The following is an 8,676-nucleotide window of genomic DNA, read 5'->3' as shown; positions in this document are numbered from 1 at the left end:
CAGGCCAGAATTCTATCAGACCTTCAAAGAAGACTTAACACCAATACTCTTCAAACTTTTCCACAAAATAGAAACAGAAGGAACACTACCCAATTCCTTCTACGAAGCCACAATTACGCTGATACCAAAACCACACAAAGATCCAACAAAGAAAGAGAACTTTAGACCAATTTCCTTTATGAACATTGATGCAAAAGTACTCAATAAAATTCTTGCCAACCAAATCCAAGAACACATCAAAACGATCATCCACCATGATCAAGTAAGCTTTATCCCAGGAATGCAGGGTTGGTTCAATATACGGAAAGCCATCAATGCAATCCACTTTATAAACAAACTCAAAGAAAAAAACCACATGGTCATTTCACTGGATGCTGAAAAAGCATTTGACAAAATTCAGCATCCTTTCATGGTTAAAGTTTTGGAAAGAACAGGAATTCAAGGCCCATACCTAAACATAGTAAAAGCAATATACAGCAAACTGGTAGCCAGCATCAAACTAAATAGAGAGAAACTTGAAGCAATCCCACTAAAATCAGGGACTAGACAGTGCTGCCCCCTTTCTTATCTTTTCAATATTGTACTTGAGGTACTAGCTCGGGCAATTAGACAACATAAGGAGGTCAAAGGATTACAAATTGGAAAGGAAGAAGTCAAACCATCATTATTTGCAGATGACATGATAGTCTACCTAAGTGACCCAAAAAACTCCACTAGAGAACTCCTACAGCTGATAAACAACTTCAGCAAAGTAGCAGGTTATAAAATCAACACAAGCAAATCAGTGGCCTTCCTATACTCAAAGGATAAGCAGGCTGAGAAAGAAATCAGGGAAATGACCCCCTTCACAATAGCCACAAACAATATAAAGTACCTTGGGGTGACTCTTACCAAACATGTGAAAGATCTGTATGACAAGAACTTCAAGACTCTGAAGAAGGAAATGAAAGAAGACCTCAAAAAATGGGAAGACCTTCCATGCTCATGGATCGATATAATCAATATAGTTAAAATGGCCATTTTGCCAAAAGCAATATACAGATTCAATGCAATACCCATCAAAATCCCAACTCAATTCTTCACAGAGTTAGAAAGAGCAATTCTCAAATTCATCTGGAATAACAAAAAAACCCAATATAGCTAAAACTATTCTCAGCAACAAAAGAAATTCTGGGGGAATCAGTATCCCTGACCTCAAGCAATACTACAGAGCAATAGTGTTAAAAACTGCATGGTATTGGTACAGTGACAGGCAGGAGGATCAGTGGAACAGGATTGAAGATCCAGAAATGAACCCACACACCTATGGCCACTTGATCCTCGACAAAGGGGCTGAAAACATCCAATGGAAAAAAGATAGCCTTTTCAACAAATGGTGCTGGTTCAACTGGAGGTCAGCATGCAGAAGAATGCGAATTGATCCATCCTTGTCTCCTTGTACTAAGCTCAAATCCAAATGGATTAAGGACCTCCACATAAAGCCAGACACTCTGAAGCTAATAGAAAAGAAACTGGGGAAGACCCTTGAGGACATCGGTACAGGGAGAAAGTTTCTGAACAGAACACCAATAGCGTATGCTCTAAGATCAAGAATTGACAAATGGGAGGGCCATCAGCAGTGGAACCAAGGCGACACAGGGTCCAGTAAGGCCCTGTGCCCACGACCACTGACCTTCGCTGACCAGCCGGGCGGCAAGCAGCTGCGGTTGTACGGCGCCTTTCCTGCATGGAAGCCACTTCAGAACTCGGCCTCCCACCAGTCAGGAGAGGTGCATCCATTTTGGTTTCGGACTCCAGGGATCAGACAGACTGAGGTACACAAACATAATCCGAGGCCAACACCACGGTGGTCTGAGCCCGACGGGCGTTGGCCTGCACCCAGGCCCTGGGCTGGTCGGGGGGCCATCGGGGTGCCAACCCAGCCAGGAGGTTTTTTGCCCTGGCCTGTGCGCGTGCCGCCATTTTGCCTGCAGGACGACAGAGAGCTCTGGCGGGCAGACCTGTAACAGGCATAGCCTGAGGCTAACAAAGCGGGGGTCTAGGCCCCAAAAGGCACAGGACTGACCCCAAGAACTGGGCGGCTTGGTGGGCCATCTGTGACTCAACCCGCCCAGGAGGTTGTTAGCACAGCAGACTCTCCTGGCGCTTTCAGGGAACGCAGGAGCGCACGCCCACCATCCTAGTCGCCTGGCGGACCCAATTAACAGTCATAGCCCTAGGGGAACTTTGCTTGGACCTTGGCCTCCCAGGCTTTTGCCTGGACTCAGGGCCTGGGCGGCCAGGCTAACCTTGTGTGCGCCAGCCCGGTTGGGAGATCGGCTGCCCAGCGGAGTGAGCGGAACACAGGGGAGGTCACAGCAGCATACACCGTCGGCACTCCCTGGGGGTGCACACGGGCTCCATCTGGTCCACAGACACAATCTGGGGCAAGGCCTCAGGCGGAAGCCCTCAGCTCAACTCTCTCCGCTTCCGAATCCAGATCAGCCTGGGCGGCCGCACCACATCTCCAGGTCCTGCAAGAGGCTAGCTGGGCTTCCGGGCGGCCAGCTGGGAGAAGTCAGTGTGCTCCAGTGAATCCAGCAGGCCCCAGTGGGAGCCTTTGGGTGCCTGCTTTGGTATCTGAACAGCCTGGGCAACAGCACCCTGTCTACAAGCAGTGCAGGAGGTAAGCTGTGCACCAGAGGCCAACTGGGAAGGGGCAGCTAGCACTGGTGAGTCCAGCACTGACAAGACAAACTAACACCAGTGAGAACTAGATGGCAAAAGGCAAACGCAGGAACATCACTAACAGAAATCAAGGCAATATGGCAACATCTGAACCCAATTCTCCTCTACCAACATGTCCTGGATACCCCATCACACCAGTAAAACAAGAGTTGAATTTAAAATCACTGGTCATGATGCTGGTACAGGAACACATGAAGGACATACATAAAGAAATTCAGGAGAAAGTGGATCAAAAGTTAGAAGCCCTTGCAAGGGAAACACAAAAATCATTGAAAGAAATCCAGGAGAATACAAAAGCCAACAAGGAGGAAATGCAAAAAACACTTAAAGAAATACAGGAGAACTTTGGTCAACAGGCTGAGGTCATGAAAGAGGAAACACAAAAATCTCTTAAAGAAATACAGGAGAACTTTGGTCAACAGGCTGAGGTCATGAAAGAGGAAACACAAAAATCTCTTAAAGAATTACAGGAAAGCACAAACAAGCAAGTGAAGGAGCTAAGCAAAACCATCCAGGATCTAAAATCAGAAGTAGAAACAACTAAGAAAACTCAAAGGGAGACAACTTTGGAGATAGAAAGCCTTGGGAAGAAATCAGGGGACAGAGATGCAAATTTCAACAACAGAATACAAGAGATAGAAGAAAGAATCTCAGATGCTGAAGATTCCATAGAAACCATGGACTCAACAGTTAAAGAAAATGCAAAATGCAAAAAGCTTGTAACCCAAAATATCCAGGAAATCCAGGACACAATGAGAAGACCAAACCTAAGGATTATAGGCATAGATGAGAGTGAAGATTTACAACTTAAAGGGCCAGCAAATATCTTCAATAAAATTATGGAAGAAAACTTCCCTAACCTAAAGAGAGAGATGCCCATGAATACACAAGAAGCCTACAGAACTCCAAACAGACTGGACCAGAACAGAAATACTTCCTGTCACATAATAATCAAAACACCAAATGTTCTAAACAAAGAAAGAATACTAAAGGCAGTAAGAGAAAAAGGCCAAGTAACATATAAAGGAAGACCTATCAGAATCACAGCAGACTTTTCACCTGAGACTATGAAGGCTAGAAGATCCTGGGCAGATCTCATGCAGACTCTAAGAGAACACAAATGCCAACCAAAACTACTATATCCAGCAAAACTCTCAATCACCATAGATGGAGAAACTAAGATATTTCATGACAAAACCAAGTTTACCCAATATCTATCCACAAACCCAGCCCTAAAAAGGATAATAGGAGGACAACACCAATACAAGGAGGGAAACTTCACCCTGGAAAAAGCAAGATAGTAACCTTCCATCAAACCCAAAAGAAGTTAAGTTTTCAAATTTAAAAAATAACGTCAAAAATGATAGGAAGTAACAATCACTATTCCTTAATATCTCTTAACATCAATGGACTTAATGCCCCAATAAAAAGACACAGACTAACTGAATGGATACGTAAACAGGACCCTACATTTTGCTGCTTACAGGAAACACACCTCAGGGTCAAAGACAAACACTACCTTAGAGTAAAAGGCTGGAAGACAATTTTACAAGCAAATGGTCTCAGGAAACAAGCTGGAGTAGCCATTTTAATATCAGATAAAATTGACTTTCAACCCAAAGTCATCAAAAGAGACCCTGAGGGACAGTTCTTGCTGGTCAAAGGAAAAATACAAAAAGAAGAACTGTCAATCCTGAACATCTATGCCCCAAATGCAAGGGCACCCTCTTTTGTAAAAGAAACTTTATTAAAACTAAAAGCACACATTGCACCTAACACAATAATTGTGGGTGACTTCAACACTGCACTTTCCTCAATGGACATATCAGGAAAACAGAAACTAAACAGGGACACAATGAAACTATTGAAGCTTTGGACCAATTAGATTTAACAGATATATATAGAACATTCTATCCTAAAACAAAAGAATATACCTTTTTCTCAGCACCTCATGGTACCTTCTCCAAAATTGACCATATAATTGGTCACAAGACAGACCTCAACAAATATAAGAAGATAGAACTAATCCCATGCCTCCTATCTGATCACTATGGAGTAAAAGTGGTCTTCAATAGCAACAGAAACAACAGAAAACCCACATACACGTGGAAACTGAACAATACTCTACTCAATGATACGTTGGTCAAGGAAGAAATAAAGAAAGAAATTAAAGACTTTTTAGAACACAATGAAAATGAAAACAAAACATACCCAAATCTATGGGACACAATGAAAGCAGTGCTAAGAGGAAAACTCATAGCCCTGAGTGCCTCCAAAAAGAAAATGGAGAGAGCATACATTACCAGCTTAATGACACACCTGAAAGTCCTAGAACAAAAAGAAGCTATTTCGCCCAGGAGGAGTAGAAGGCAGGAAATCATCAAACTCAGGGCCGAAATCAATCAAGTAGAAACAAAGAGAACCATACAAAAAAATCAACAAAACCAGGAGCTGGTTCTTTGAGAAAATCAACAAGATAGATAAACCCTTAGCCAGACTGACCAAAGGGCACAGAGAAAGTATCCAAATTAACAAACTTAGAAATGAAAAGGGAGATATAACAACGGAAACTGAGGAAATCCAAAAAATCATCAGATCCTACTACAAGAGCCTGTACTCAACACAACTGGAGAATCTGGAGGAAATGGACAATTTCCTTGACAGATACCAAATACCAAAATTAAATCAGGACCAACTAGACCATCTAAACAGTCCCATAATACCTAAAGAATTAGAAGGAGTCATAGAAAGTCTTCCAACCAAAAAAAGCACAGGACCAGATGGCTTCAGTGCAGAATTCTACCAGACCTTCAAAGAAGAGTTAACACCAATACTCTTCAAACTATTCCACAAAATAGAAACAGAAGGAACACTACCCAATTCCTTCTACGAAGCCACAATTACGCTGATACCAAAGCCACACAAAGATCCAACAAAGAAAGAGAACTTCAGACCAATTTCCCTTATGAACATCGATGCAAAAATACTCAATAAAATTCTTGCCAACCGAATCCAAGAACACATCAAAACGATCATCCACCATGATCAAGTAGGCTTTATCCCGGGAATGTAGGGTTGGTTCAATATAAGGAAATCCACCAATACAATCCACTACATAAACAAACTCAAAGAACAAAACCACATGGTCATTTCATTGGATGCTGAAAAAGCATTTGACAAAATTCAGCATCCTTTCATGCTTAAAGTCTTGGAGAGAACAGGAATTCAAGGCCCATACCTAAACATAGTAAAAGCAATATACAGCAAACCGGTAGCCAGCATCAAACTAAATGGAGAGAAACTTGAAGCAATCCCACTGAAATCAGGGACCAGACAAGGCTGCCCCCTTTCTCCTTATCTTTTCAATATTGTACTTGAGGTACTAGCTCGGGCAATTCGACAACATAAGGAGGTCAAAGGGATACAAATTGGAAAGGAAGAAGTCAAACTATCATTATTTGCAGACGACATGATCGTCTACCTAAGTGACCCAAAGAACTCCACTAGAGAGCTCCTACAGCTGATAAACAACTTCAGCAAAGTGGCAGGTTATAAAATCAACTCAAGCAAATCAGTGGCCTTCCTATACTCAAAGGATAAGCAGGCTGAGAAAGAAATTAGGGAAATGACCCCCTTCACAATAGCCACAACCAGTATAAAGTATCTTGGGGTGACTCTTACCAAACATGTGAAAGATCTGTATGACAAGAACTTCAAGACTCTGAAGAAGGAAGTGGAAGAAGACCTCAAAAAATGGGAAAACCTCCCATGCTCATGGATCGGTAGAATCAATATAGTTAAAATGACCATTTTGCCTAAAGCACTATACAGATTCAATGCAATACCCATCAAAATCCCAACATAATTCTTCACAGAGTTAGAAAGAGCAATTATCAAATTCATCTGGAACAACAAAAAACCCAGGATAGCTAAAACTATTCTCAGTAACAAAAGAAAATCTGGGGGAATCAGTATCCCTGACCTCAAGCAATACTACAGAGTAATAGTGTTAAAAACTGCATGGTATTGGTACAGTAACAGGCAGGAGGATCAATGGAACAGGATTGAAGATCCAGAAATGAACCCACACACCTATGGCCACTTGATCCTCAACAAAGAGGCTGAAAACATCCAATGGAAAAAAAGATAGCCTTTTCAACAAATGGTGCTGGTTCAACTGGAGGTCAGCATGCAGAAGAATGCGAATTGATCCATCCTTGTCTCCTTGTACTAAGCTCAACTCCAAATGGATCAAGGACCTCCACATAAAGCCAGACACTCTGAAGCTAATAGAAAAGAAACTGGGGAAGACCCTTGAGGACATCGGTACAGGGAGAAAGTTTCTGAACAGAACACCAATAGCGTATGCTCTAAGAGCAAGAATTGACAAATGGGACCTCATAAAATTACAAAGTTTCTGTAAGGCAAAGGACACCATCAAGAGGACAAATTGGCAACCAACAAATTGGGAAAAGATCTTCACCAATCCTACATCAGATAGAGGGCTAATATCCAATATATATAAAGAACTCAAGAAGTTAGACTCCAGAAAACCGAACAACCCTATTAAAAAATGGGGTACAGAGTTAAACAAAGAATTCTCACCTGAAGAACTTCGGATGGCAGAAAAGCATCTTAAAAAATGCTCAACTTCATTAGTCATTAGGGAAATGCAAATCAAAACAACCCTAAGATTTCATCTTACACCAGTCAGAATGGCTAAGATTAAAAATTCAGGAGACAGCAGGTGTTGGAGAGGGTGTGGAGAAAGAGGAACACTCCTCCACTGCTGGTGGGGTTGCAAATTGGTACAACCACTTTGGAAAGCAGTCTGGCGGTTCCTCCGAAAACTGGGCACCTCACTTCCAGAAGATCCTGCTATACCACTCCTGGGCATATACCCAGAAGACTCCCCACCATGTAATAAGGATACATGCTCTACTATGTTCATAGCAGCCCTATTTATAATTGCCAGATGCTGGAAAGAACCCAGGTATCCCTCAACAGAAGAGTGGATGCAAAAAATGTGGTATATATACACAATGGAGTACTATTCAGCCATTAGAAACAATGAATTCATGAAATTCTTAGGCAAATGGATGGAGCTAGAGAATATCATACTAAGTGAGGTAACCCAGACTCAAAAGGTGAATCATGGTATGCACTCACTAATAAGTGGATATTAACCTAGAAAACTGGAATACCCAAAACATAATCCACACATCAAATGAGGTACAAGAAGAAAGGAGGAGTGGCCCCTGGTTCTGGAAAGACTCAGTGAAACAGTATTCGGCAAAACCAGAACAGGGAAGTGGGAAGGGGTGGGTGGGAGGACAGGGGAAGAGAAGGGGGCTTACGGGACTTTTGGGGAGTGGGGGGGGCTAGAAAAGGGGAAATCATTTGAAATGTAAATAAATTATATCGAATAAAACAAAAAAGAATTGACAAATAGGACCTCATAAAATTACAAAGTTTCTGTAAGGCAAAGGACACCATCAAAAGGACAAATCGGCAACCAACAAATTGGGAAAAGATCTTCACCAATCCTACATCAGATAGAGGGCTAATATCCAATATATATAAAGAACTCAAGAAGTTAGACTCTAGAAAACCAAACAATCATATTAAAAATGGGGTACAGTGTTAAACAAAGAATACTCACTTGAAGAACTTCGAATGGCGGAAAAGCATCTTAAAAAATGCTCAGCTTCATTAGTCATTAGGGAAATGCAAATCAAAACAACCCTGAGATTTCACCTTACACCAGTTAGAATGGCTAAGATTAAAAATTCAGGAGACAGCAGGTGTTGGAGAGGATGTGGAGAAAGAGGAACACTCCTCCACTGCTGGTGGGGTTGCAAATTGGTACAACCACTCTGGAAATCAGTCTGGTGGGAGAGATCAGGGGGAGAGAAGGGGCCTTAAGGGACTTTCGGGGAGTGGGGGGCT

Source organism: Apodemus sylvaticus, chromosome 5 (assembly GCF_947179515.1).
Source record: "Apodemus sylvaticus chromosome 5, mApoSyl1.1, whole genome shotgun sequence".
NCBI lineage: Eukaryota > Metazoa > Chordata > Mammalia > Rodentia > Muridae > Apodemus > Apodemus sylvaticus.
Note: the sequence above shows the minus strand (reverse complement) of the source record.